This window comes from Marmota monax, unplaced genomic scaffold, assembly GCF_021218885.2.
Source record: "Marmota monax isolate L192 unplaced genomic scaffold, Marmota_monax_Labrador192_F-V1.1 WCK01_AAM20220418_F8-fsc00001, whole genome shotgun sequence".
Lineage (NCBI taxonomy): Eukaryota > Metazoa > Chordata > Mammalia > Rodentia > Sciuridae > Marmota > Marmota monax.
In genome coordinates this window covers 60,377,469-60,389,904 of record NW_026693777.1, presented here as the reverse complement: position 1 = coordinate 60,389,904, position 12,436 = coordinate 60,377,469, and the positions used below count along the sequence as shown (strand labels likewise).

At 39.8% G+C, this 12,436-nt stretch overlaps 1 pseudogene; it reads left to right on the top strand.

Moving 5' to 3' along the window:
- LOC124104098 (high mobility group protein B1-like) overlaps positions 1 to 7,142 on the top strand; it is a 68,385-nt pseudogene extending 61,243 nt beyond the window's left edge.
- Positions 7,143 to 12,436: the final 5,294 nt, after the last annotated feature.

Here is a 12,436-nt window from a genome sequence, read left to right as displayed (position 1 = left end):
CAGTCTTCAATATCCTACATTTGCGAAGTGTGTAATGCAACCATGTGTGTCAATTGGGCAATTCAGTCCACACTGAGGTACAAGGTGGACTGTTACTATTGATTAGGGAATTATAAGCATATAGATATTTTGTAAGGCTCACTTATAAAGTTTTTTTTTCTTTCTGTATCACTGACTTTATCTCAATTTTTTTTTTCTGCAAACATTCACCTTCTCTCTTTCTACTTATGCCAAACAAGTATGACTTTGCTTCTCTGGAAATAAAATTCTCCAGGTTTGGCTAATACATAAGAAATAGCTCAAACATTCACACAGAATTATTGCTATTATTATTTTTTGTGGTATTGGGGATGAAACCTAGGGCCTTGTGTACACTAGGTAAGAACTGTACCATTGAGCTACATCTCCAGCCCCATACTGAATCATGATTTTTCTAGAATACATGCAAATTTTTCATAAGAGAAATATAAACTTAAAAAGGAAAACAGCAAGACAAATATGCAGTTGTTAGTTATCTACAGACCTATTACAGACTTAAGACAATCACATAAGGAGTTAGAATTTAGAAACTCTAAACCCTCGAGCTCATTTAATGCTCTCTTTCTAATTTAACTTAATGACAGTTCTTGCTTATCTAAATGTTGGTTTTTCATTTTGCTTTGAGAAATGCTGTTATGTTCCTCATGGATGTTACTCACAGTCTCTGTTCCAAGTTTCCCTTTCCATGGCTCTAGGGGTCAAGCCTACCTTGCTCAATGATGGTGTTAAAAAGGCTCCTGGTTCTTCTTTTCTTGGTATTTACACTGTGAAAACTACTCATCACGTGCAGCTCTTACTCTTAGCTCTCAATAAGCAAACACTTTCAGATAAAATTCCCCTTATCATTCTCTTTTTCCTGATATTGGCCACATCAGAAAGTCAAAGGAAAGAACAAAGTTCTTTCTCTTCATCGTAATGATACGGCACAGATGATCTTCCTACCAGGAGTCATATTTGAAATATTTAAATATAAGATCATTTTATCATTTCTTCTCTAAGTATTCTATTTGCCTTTCCATGCAACTCTCCTTGCATTTATTCATTCAACCATTCATCTACCCACTCATCTATTTAACAAGAATTCAAGGTTTTCTATAGTTTCTAAACTGCTTTCATTGTACTGAATGAAGGTAAAACAATTTCTATATTTATGTGACCTAGGACCAGTGGACATAAACACAAAACTTATTATGTATTTCTAGACATTCTTCCTCTTGTCTTTCTTTTCAGATGTTACTGATCCTTAGGATATCCCATTCTGGGTTTTCTTTTTTGTTGTTGTTTTTTCTTTCTTTCTTTCTTTCTTTGCATGCAATGTAGTATGTTCTAGCATTCTAGTCATGGCTTCTGGCAGCTTCTTAGAATTTATTGTTTTATCTCTTCATTCAGAATTACACCCAAATATTCCCCCCAAACCCACTTCCTGGGACTTGAAACTTTGCGTATATTAAAGCCTCTCATGCAATCTTTAGTAAAGAAATCCAGGAAAACTGGAACACTGTCTTAATACTGGGGATTCAGGTTTTCTTCTCATCTCAAAGCCTTTCCATGTCAGATCTCTTTCTTCCATTTTAGAAGAGTGTCATTTACCATGCCCAGGCTAATCCTTCCCCCTGCGCTGTTGAGTCCACCACTACCAACTTCTTTGAGATTTTTGCCTCTCACCTCTTCTGACACTCTATTACTTTCTTGCATTTTGACTCTCTTCTCCTTTGTCTGCTAGCTCCTTTCCTGTGGTCTACAACACATCCAGGTGCCTCAAGCTCTAAGGTAGCTTAGCTTCTCTTTTGTCTTCTGCAAATATTTCTTGATTTGCCCACCAGCTTCTCAGCCTTGGCACCTTGTAGACACTCTCCCTCCCTTGCCAGTCTCTTGACTCTGATAATCCTTTCCAGACTCGAATCTTAACTCTTTTCTGGACTGTGACAGAAGGAGCAGTTGATAGTTGAAGCAGGCTTTTGGTGGAGAATGACTGCTAGTTGAAGATTTGGTTTGCTTACCTTGATCTTGTCTTCAGCCTTATAGATCCAGAAACTGGGCGTTTTTCCTAACACCCAGACATGAAAATACCCTGGGGAATAAGATAACACTGAACTCCCAAGTGGTATGGAGGGCTAATGTTTTAAAACAATGGCAGACTGAATTTCTTTCTTCCCTGGTACTTGGCATCCAGCAAGGCTTGATGATACCCCACTGTGAACAGTAGTGATGATGTGCTGTGGAGTTAAACAGATCCGGACTTCACATGGACTAGTTATTTAATTTTGGAGATTTTGTTTAGGCTTGATAGTCATGCATTTTTTCCTCTTTCGTAGACTTCTGGAACCTTTTTTGAATAGAACAAGTTGAAGCAGGTTTGCCCTATGAACTATTAGAATAACATGGATTTTAAAATCAAACCTGATGGAAGGGGGATATCTAATTCTGATTCCTCACTAAAGAGTAAAGCTGTTGGTCATTGTCATAGAGGATGACGTGGATAAAATCCCTCACAATGGACTACCTACCCCTGAACTAGAACCATAGTCACTCAGCAAATGTACATTTCTTTCACTTCTACTCTTAAATCACAACAAAAATAATATACAAGATTTTTTGGATTAACAGATTATTTTATTCTTAATTTAATTTTTTTTCCTTTTTTTAGTTATACATGACAGTAGGATGTATTTTGACATATTATACATACATGGAGTAAAAGCTCCCATTCTTGTGGTTGAACATGATGTGGAGATACACTGATTGTGTATTCATATATGAACATAGGAAAGTTATGTCTGATGCATCTACTGTCTTTCCTATTTCCATTCCTCCCCCCTTTCCTTTATTTCCCTTTGTCTAATCCAATAAACTTCTATTCTCCCCCCCCCCACACCCTTATTGTGTGTTAGCATCAGCATATCAGAGAGAACATTCAGCCTTTGGGTTTTTTGAACTGGTTTATTTCACATAGCATGATAGTCTCCACTTCTACCCATTAACTGGCAAATGCCATAATTTCATTCTTATTTATGGCTAATAGTCTATTGTGAATATACAAGATTTTTTAAAGAACCACTTAGACTCCCAGTGGGCTGATCTGCAGTTGGTACACATACTTTCAACTTAATCTCTATTTACTGCAACCACACTACTTAAAAAAGATTGCTATAACTATGTATTGACCAAAGGCAATGCAGGATAAGGAATCAAAGGTTGACTCAATTATGTTGAGTAAATTAGAACACTGAGCTGAAAATGCATGTTAGGATTCAAATTCAGCATGAAGAGTTAAAATGGACAATGTTCTTCTGCTCTCAATTATCAAAAACATAGTTTATCATCATACCCAAGCACTTGGCATCATAGAGATTAGATCTGTATTGGTCAGCTGTGGTGCCGGTTTTGTTTGATGATGTCACCTCTGATGTCATCCTTATCACAATAGTGCAACTTTGCAGAAGTCACCCTTTTTCAGTAGTACAAGAAGAGAGTGTCTTTCTAAAGCCTCCAATCTTTTCACTTATAAGTTGTGAATTGTTACCAAAAATTAATCTTTACCCATCAGTTTATTTTAATCCACAGTAAAAAAGAGGTTGACTGTTTGCATATGAACTTTTTTAAACTTAATTTCCTGTAAAAAGTGGAATTAAATAATAGATACAACTTGATACCATTTTTTTTTAAAAAAGACAAAAGATATTTTATAGCAAGAATGTTGTCACTGTAATCTTATAGAAGCAAGCATTTTATAGCATATCACTCATAATTTAGATTATGGTAAGAATCCTAATTTCCTTTGTTAGAGGAAAATTTTCAGGTAGATTTAGGCATTCTCTTGGTCAGATTAGTTGTATCCCAAAGAATATATATTTCTAATATGTCATTGGTTAAATCTGTTTAATATGTACTCTTTAGAAAGAATGAATGTCTACCATCTGTATGTGTGGGACCACGTACATGTGAGTAACTGGATGTCAGACAGCAGAATCAAATGTCTTCTTTGTACACAGATTCAATTCAGTAACCATGAGAAAATGGATATTGGTTTTCAAAAGGTTTTTTTGGGGGGGGGTGCGGGGGAGGGTTCTGGGAATGGAACCCAGGGCCTTACTTACACCTATCAGGCAAACTCTACAACTGAGCTGCATCCCCAGCCCTCAGAAATTTAAGTTTTAACCATAAGTCTATGTTCTCTGTGAAAGGTATTTTTACTTTAAAATGGGATAAATGGCTTTATTTTCTTGCTCATTAGTAATGTAACAAGCAAGTAATAGCTATATTTTGATTACCATTTGATTAACTGACATGATCCTCACATAAAAGATGTGAAGGAGTGAAAAAGTGTAGAAAATTAATGGTAATTTCATTACATCAGTTATTTTAGAAGAGGTGTTGGCAATGAATAAGAGAATTTTGTTATGATATTAGGTGGCTGGATATCACTATGGTAATAAAGAGAAAAGTCAGTAAACAATATTACATCAATATGAACCTCCCTCATTCTATGTCACTACAGTTTGCTAGTTTTAGGTAGCAAGTGTGACTCCAAGTTGGCCTGGAACTTTCCTGGTATTATCACTAAAAGTTTCCCCTAGACCCAAACAGAGATGGTTGGTCACCCTGCTTATAACCTTAGATATAAAGTAGCCAGTGCCTCTTCAAAAACATTTAGAGTGCTACCCGAAGGATAGGATAATGCAATATGTTTTGGACAGAAATACTAAAACATTTGTCATTTGAATTTGGCAGGTTATATCTAAAACAAGTGACATCACATTTTCCTTTCCAATCTAAGTATTCCTGGTTCGGGATTGGCATCACTTTCAACCCTTGGAATAACATCCACCTCTACAGGTTTCCTGGATCTCTTTACCCCAGCCCTAGGATATCAACCTAACAAAACCACTAAGATGCGCAGAAGCTTGAAGCTTGAACCGCTTTGTTTATGGAATGAGAGAAAGGGCATTGCAGACAGGCAGTCTAACTTTGTGCAAGGCTTGCTGCACCTCATCAGACCCAAGGTCCCTATGCAGCCGGCTTACACTGGGCAGTAAAAGCACCTCCTTGGTTTGGCAGTGAAATGGCTAAATGGCCTTCGCTGGTGAATTCCAATTCTTCAATTAGATTCTTGTCCCCCTGGGTGTTTACTCCGAGTTCTAGCAGCAATTCCCTCTCCAGTTGCAGTTATTTTGCCACAGAGTGAGTCCCTGATAGGCGCTCCATTCAAAGTAGCAGCAGGTCTGGAGTCACAGGGAGGTTTATGGTCTGGCATTGCTGGTTTGCCCAGTTCTTCCCAGCTGTTGAAGCAGCTCAAGGGGCAAAAGGTGACTAGGTCACTTCTACTCCACCTGCTTCTGTTGTTGTTTCTTTTAAATCCTCTTAAATGGGCTTTTAAGTGTGAACTTTTCAACCACATCCTGGCCAAAGAACAACCTCAGAGGCAGCTGCAGCTTGTTCAAAGAGAGGGGCTGGGTGGGAAGGCCAGACTCTCACTAATCTGGCCACCAGGTGGTTAGTGCCAGTGTTAACTGAGGGGACTTGCAAACATGTTCAGTTACCCACAGTCTGCACAAGGTTGGCAGCCGGAACCACTGAAGTCTGAATTTCTCCCATCCAGGCATAAATTGGGAAGTCAGAAATCACTCTTTGCTTTCTGCTTAAAATGCAGAACCTGGGATGGACTTTAGAAGTCAGCTAGCTACAATCACAGCTTTTAAGCCTAGAAAGTTTGCTTTAATGGACTCCTGCTATGTCACAGATGACCCCTTTTACTGTGAAAACTAGAACAGTTTAGTGGTTATTAACAAGGGCAGTGGAGCCAGTCTGCCTGATTCAATTCCTGGCTCCCCTGTTCATCAATAATATGACTTCTGACAAGGTATTTAAACACTTTGTGCCTCAGTTTTTCCATCTGTAGAACAGGGATAATAATATTACTCATGTCAGAGGCATTTTGAAAACTAAATGAGTCAATGTTTGTAAAGCACTTAGAATAGCTCCTGACACAAAATAAAAACTATATATTTCTTAGTTAATATTAGCAATATTACTATTAGAAGATGAACAGATCTAGTAGTCCCTCTAACCTGATATGGGCCTCAGTTCTAGGAATTACATCATAGGTTTGCCATTATTGATCATTGCCACTAGTTTTTTGTCTGCTTAATGTAAGATCAGTGCTAAATAAACATTTTACACATTGTCTCTGTTTTAGTCAGCTTTTGCATCACTGTGACCAAAATACCTGACAAGAAGAGCTTATAGAAGGAAAAGTTTATTTTGGCTCATGGTATCAGAGATCTCAGTCCATAAATGGCTGACTCCAACATCTTGGGGGAAGCGAATGAAGAAGGGAAGCTGCTCCTCTCGTGGCAGCAAAGAAACAGAAAGAGGGAGGAGGGGAAAGGGTCACAGGGAAGATGCACCCCCCAGGGTATGACCCAGTGAACCACCTCCTCTAGCCATGTCCTACCTGCCTACAGTTACCACCCAGTCATTCAAACTGGGATGGACTTATTAGGTTCCAGCTCTCACAATTCAATCTCTTTATATCTGGACATTCCTGCATTATTAGTATAGAAGATATTGGGGCACACCTCATATCCAAAATATAAATTTAAAATGTATAAACACAATGAATTTGATGCTGTCGTAACTCCTCTGCTGTATAAGAGGGAAATGAACCTCACCCAGGCTAAGTATTATGCTCAAGGTCACCAAATGGTAAAAGAAAGAGCTGGGACTCCACAGCCCAAAGATTTGACCCCTTTGCATCAAGCCAGATTCCTTAGAGATGAGTCCTTGCACCAAAAATATGCGCAAGGACCAACTAGTTAGTAAGTTTGGATCATATCATCCAAGGACTCCCTAGTTGTGCAAACTCTGCATGTGGGCAATGTTCATTGACTAGTACACATTTCCCCCGGAAGGGAACAGCTGCAGCTACTTCTGCTGCAGAGAGAACTAACAGAGACCAACTCTTACTCTCCAAGCCTTGCAAGTTTGAGACAGAAATCCAAGCTACCAACAAGAACACTGGAAAGACCAGCAACATCAGCTCCGAGGAGTTTGTTCTTCAGGGGCAGCAGGTTATTGTGGAAAGATGTGGATTTAGAACCTGAGAGATCCTAGCTCAGATCCCAGCTCCTAGTAGTTACCAGTCTGCCCTCTAAACCTGTTCCCTCTTTTGTGAAATGGGGGTAATATTCTCTATTTTGAGAGGTTGTGTGAGCATTAAATGAGTATGTAGAACCATATTGTTAGGACCCAAATTCTGGCTCCTCTGTAACTTTACCCTGGGCAAGCTACCTAAGCTCTTCTGTGTCTGTGTCACTGGAAGAATGGGGTTAAGGAAAACTCCATCCGTTCTACAGGAGGGACCAGTGATGTAGTCTCAGTCAGAGGCTGAAAGTCTGTAAGCTTCCTGAAGAGACCCTGGTGTGTATCCACATTCCAGCTGAAGACTCTGGAGTCTGATGTCCATGGTGACAGGAGCAGCCAAAATAAACAAACAAAAACAAAAAGAAGAATCAGGTTAGTAAGTGCAGGGAAGCTTCCCTCTCCCTCCACTTTTTGTTGCATCCAGGCCCCAGCCTATTGGAGGGTGCCACCCATATTCAGGGCAGGTCTTTCCCCTCAGTTCACTGACCCACATGCAAATAGTCTCTGGAAACACCCTCACAGACACACCCCAAAGTATGCGTCATGATTTTCTAGGCAACTCTCAATCCAGTCAAATTGACAACTAAGATTAGCCATCATGGGCAGAAAATATGTCAACAAACTACTTACCGGAAATGTGTGCTTCCTTTCGAGAGAAAGGAAAACCCACCCTAAAGGTGGAGTCTCAGGATAGAGCAACGGGCCCTAAAGATGGAGTCTTGAGCCAGACAGGATGATTACCAGTTCTTAAAACCGAATGTATTTTCCATTGGATTTTCAAATTGCTTGGAAGCAGTGGCTCCTCTCTTCTGTCCATTTTCTCCTTTCAGAATGGAAAGTCTGTCATCCTGTACCAGTCCCAGCATTGTCTCTTGGAAACAGGTAACTTAACAGATGGGGATTCTGCCCCAGGATGGATCATAGAGTGTCACATATGATTGATTTAAATGATGCATTTGGGACTTTGGGGTTGGTCATGTTTATGTGAGATTTCAGACATTAGTTGATATAATTAGTTGTTATAATGGGTTGAGACGGTGGAAGGTTTTTTTTTTTTTAAAGAGAGAGAGAGAGAGAGAGAGAGAGAGAGAGAGAATTTTTCAATATTTATTTCTTTTTTTAGTTTTCGGCGGATACAACATCTTTGTTTGTATGTGGTGCTGAGGATCGAACCCCGGGCCGCACGCATGCCAGGCGAGCGCGCTACCGCTTGAGCCTCATCCCCAGCCCCTGGTGGAAGGTTTTAAAATGGGGATTAATTTACTTTGCATATGGGATGAACATGAACCCTGAAGGATCATGGTGGTAGACTGAATGAGTCTCCCAGAGATATCAGGTCCTGCTCCCTAGAATCTGTGAATCCTACTTTATGTCCAGAAAGGACATCACAGATATGTGTCAAGTGAAGATCCTGATATGGAGAGATAATCCTGAATTATCCAAGTGGGCCCTGATGCAATCCTGTGTGTCCTTATCTGAGGGAGGAGGGGGAGACCTGTACCCACATGAGAGAAGTCAGGGTGATTGTGGAGGCAGAGACTGCAGGGATATGTTGAGAGGGACCCAACGAATGCTGGCAGCTACCAGAACCTGGAAGGGGCAATCAGTGGCTTCTCCTCTAAAGTCTCCAGGAGAAGCCCCTGCCAACACCTTAATTTCAACTCTGTGACACTGATTTAGACTTCTGGCCTCTGCAACTGTGAGAGAATATATTTCTGTTGTTTTAAGCCACCATGTTTGTGGCAGCTTCTTATAATTAACATAGGAAACTAATACTAATTACTAATGATGATAATTAACTTTTAAATCCCCACTTTTTTTGTATTTCAAGGGTATATATATTGAGTAAAACTTGTTATATCTGCATAGTCATGCCTACATGAAAGACAAATCCTCTAGTCTATGCAAAAGGCAGTGATTCCCAAATGGAGCTAACCATTGGGATCACCCAGGGAGATTCAAAATGCAAATGCCCAGTCACAACCCTGCAAATGACATCAGAATCCAGAGGAGAGAACCAGGCACCTGTACTGCTTAAAGATCCCCCAAGTAGAGCTATGTCTGAGAACCACTGATTTGAAAAGAAGGCAGAAATATTGCTATTTGTGCTTAGACCTCTACCTGTAATTCTAGGTTCAAATTTCCAACATCTTAGGAAATGTCCTCACCTGGCTGCCTCTATGGCACTGTGAACTAAATGTTTGAGAAACTTCGTTCCCTCCTTGCTCCCTGTCCTGTTTGCACCATAGGTGAGTACTGGTGTCACCATTGACCCTGCCCCCTTGATATCAGTGGCCTCTCTGCTCTGCACTCCCTCCATTCTGCTAGCCATGGTCCCCCAAGGAAGGGCCTTCAAAGACTGTGGAGGAGTTTCAGTGTCTTGGACCATTTCAACAGATTCTTGGAGCCAAGGGGCTCTTTCCACGTAGCAGTCTGTTGAAATGGTCCAAGACACTGAGGCACCTACCCTCCCACCCGCTACTTTCTAAAGAGGGACTTTTGGGCTAAAGCTGGTTGTAGGGTTGGGAGAGTGGGCTTCTGTTGGCATCGCAGCAAGTACTTGCCAGGGACTGGAGAAACTGACTTCCCACGGGGACTACTTGGTTCCTTCCCAACCCTTCCAACATTCTACAGATTCCCATTTCTGAAATGAACAGATAAAACGGTTTTAACATTGTCAAAAGGACCCACCTTTAGAGTTGATTTTTTTTGCAGTCAGAATGGCCAAATGCTGCAGTGGCCGTCAGTCTTGTCCCCTTTTCGGCTGGCCTGAAAGAGATCATTAAAAACTCACTTATCTGTTGATCTGGCTCTCAGCTGCAGGATGCCTTCTGCTACTGAGGCTCCTAATGGTAGCTTTGAAGTCCAGTGCAAGTGTGAATTTACTGTTTTGTAAAGACTAGATTCTTGAACAGGTCATAAATTACCTTGTCAGACAAAGGCTTCTGGGGAAATGTAATGTGTTGAGATCCTTCAGTGGGTGATTATCCTAACACATTGCTGGCAGAGCAAAGAGCTGGCACACAGACACCAACATCCAACAGCTGCCAAACTCCAGAGAAGCGCAGCCATGCGAGGCTTTGAAATCCTAGTTAAACCTTTTTCCTAGGTGAGAAAAAGAGAAAGAGAGAGAATCATATATATATATATTTTTTAAATTGGCTTCCTATTCCTTGTCATATTTAGAAGTCTGGAATCCATTAAAATGTAGCTAATGACTAATGGATTTGGGTGAAACATAAGAAGAATTCTTTTAATTGTGGGTCCATCATCTTTCCTGCCTGGGTAGGTGGACTTCTCAGAGCTCAGACTCTCACAATTAACTCGTTGACACTGATCATTGATTGGCAATAGTTGGAGCCGCCTCTCTTCTCACAGACCTGGTGGGAAACACCAGCCTCGTTAGGAAGCCTGTCTGCTTCTCTCTCCTACAGCAGAATTTCTGCCCTGTACAGCTCAATAGAGGGGCTTAAAGTGCAAACCGAAAATAAAATTGGGTCCAAAACTGAACTATAGGCTTTCTTTTAGAGAAGTGTTGAAAATGTGATTACAAAAGTAACATATGCTCATTGTAGAGAATCTAGAAAAAGCAGAAAGCAAAAACAAAAACAAAATAAAAACACAAAAAAAGGAAAACAAAAACTACACTATCTCAAAACCTCAAAAGGGCTATTATCTACATTTTGACTTTAAAAAAAAAAGAACTTATACAAGGTATATTGATTTGTATTGCTTTTTCATGTGACTAAATATCACTGACATTTGTTCATGTCATTGAAAACTTACCTACAACATCTTTTTCCTAAGTTGGTTAGTTGGATGACAATGCTAGTATTGCTCAAATACTTGCTTGGTGAAAAGTTGTGAGATATAATTTTCTCTCTTTCTGTGGGTCAAGGACATAATTAATTCCTTTAAAATATTTATTAACAACCTACTATGTGTCAGATACTAGTAAAGGTGCTAGGGATGTAGCCTGAATAAGATGGACAAAACTCCCTGTCCTGATAGAGATACATTGGAATGCTTTTATTTTTTTTTAATTGGTGAACTACCTTTTACAACTGAGGATATTGGTTGTGTACACCAAACTCTTATCAAAGAAAGGCCACTAATGTCATATAAAATCCTCCGAAAATATTGATAGCTACCCTAGAATTTTGAGTCTGTTTACTTACTTTATTAACTCTATCTAGCATAGGACCTGGTACAGAATCAGCACTTAACAGATATTGGTTGAATGACTGACTGATGAGTAGTAGTAACTGAAGTTGGTTTGCTTACCAAATGTTAGAACTTTCCTGGAATTCAGGAAGCGAGATAAAGCTTAAGTATCAAAGGCAGCTCTTGTCTTCTCGGACAGGTATCCACATAGGACAGGATAAATGGAATCAGACAGCTTTGTCAGGAGTCCCCTCCAAGCAGAAAGTGCTATGTTCAAGTTCAAGAGACATTCTTATCATGGCACTGCAACACGCCCTCCAGAAAGGAAGGGCCAGGTCAGCTACACACCGTTCAGATGTTCTCAGATGAGGAAAGTGAATTGGCTTGTTAATTCCAGCAGCAAAAGAAACAGTTCTTTGCAGAGAATGTGGGCTTTGGGGAATACATTAAAGTATGTGCTGTCCCATCCCAAAACATGGGCTTGATGTATATGGTTTTCAGGGGCTTAGAAACTAGAAAAGGCAGAGATTGGATCAGGTTTTTTTTTTTTTAAACCTGTTTGATTTGTGTCTGATGCCCACATTTTGACAGATAATTAGCAGGTCATATAGAGTACCTGGAAGGCACTGAAATATTATAATTTTGGGGTACCTGCCTCTGAATGGTAGTCTGCATGTTAAGAGTCATCCTGAAGTTGAATTGTCAGATCTCTGACATTTGCAAAAAATGATCATAGAAAATGTTTGAATATGCTCTAAGGCAGGACCTAATAAATACATGTGCATTGTGGGAACTGAAGCAATAAACCTGTTATTTTTGCTAAGGACTAGCTAACCCATTTGAATAGAAAGAGAAGGAGGGTTTGCTGAATTAGGGAAACATAAAATATGTTAATTTCATTAAAGGAATTTAATATTAATGAAGCATAGATGGTTTCCATAGGTGAAGAGCTTTTGGACTCTAGAAGGGATATAGAAAAGATCACTAGTAAATTGATGGTCAACAAATGGTTCTTTGTCAGATCTCTCACTGACTTTTGTGAAACATTGGGCAAAAATAACCATCTTTTCTCTAGAATTGCATCACTGAA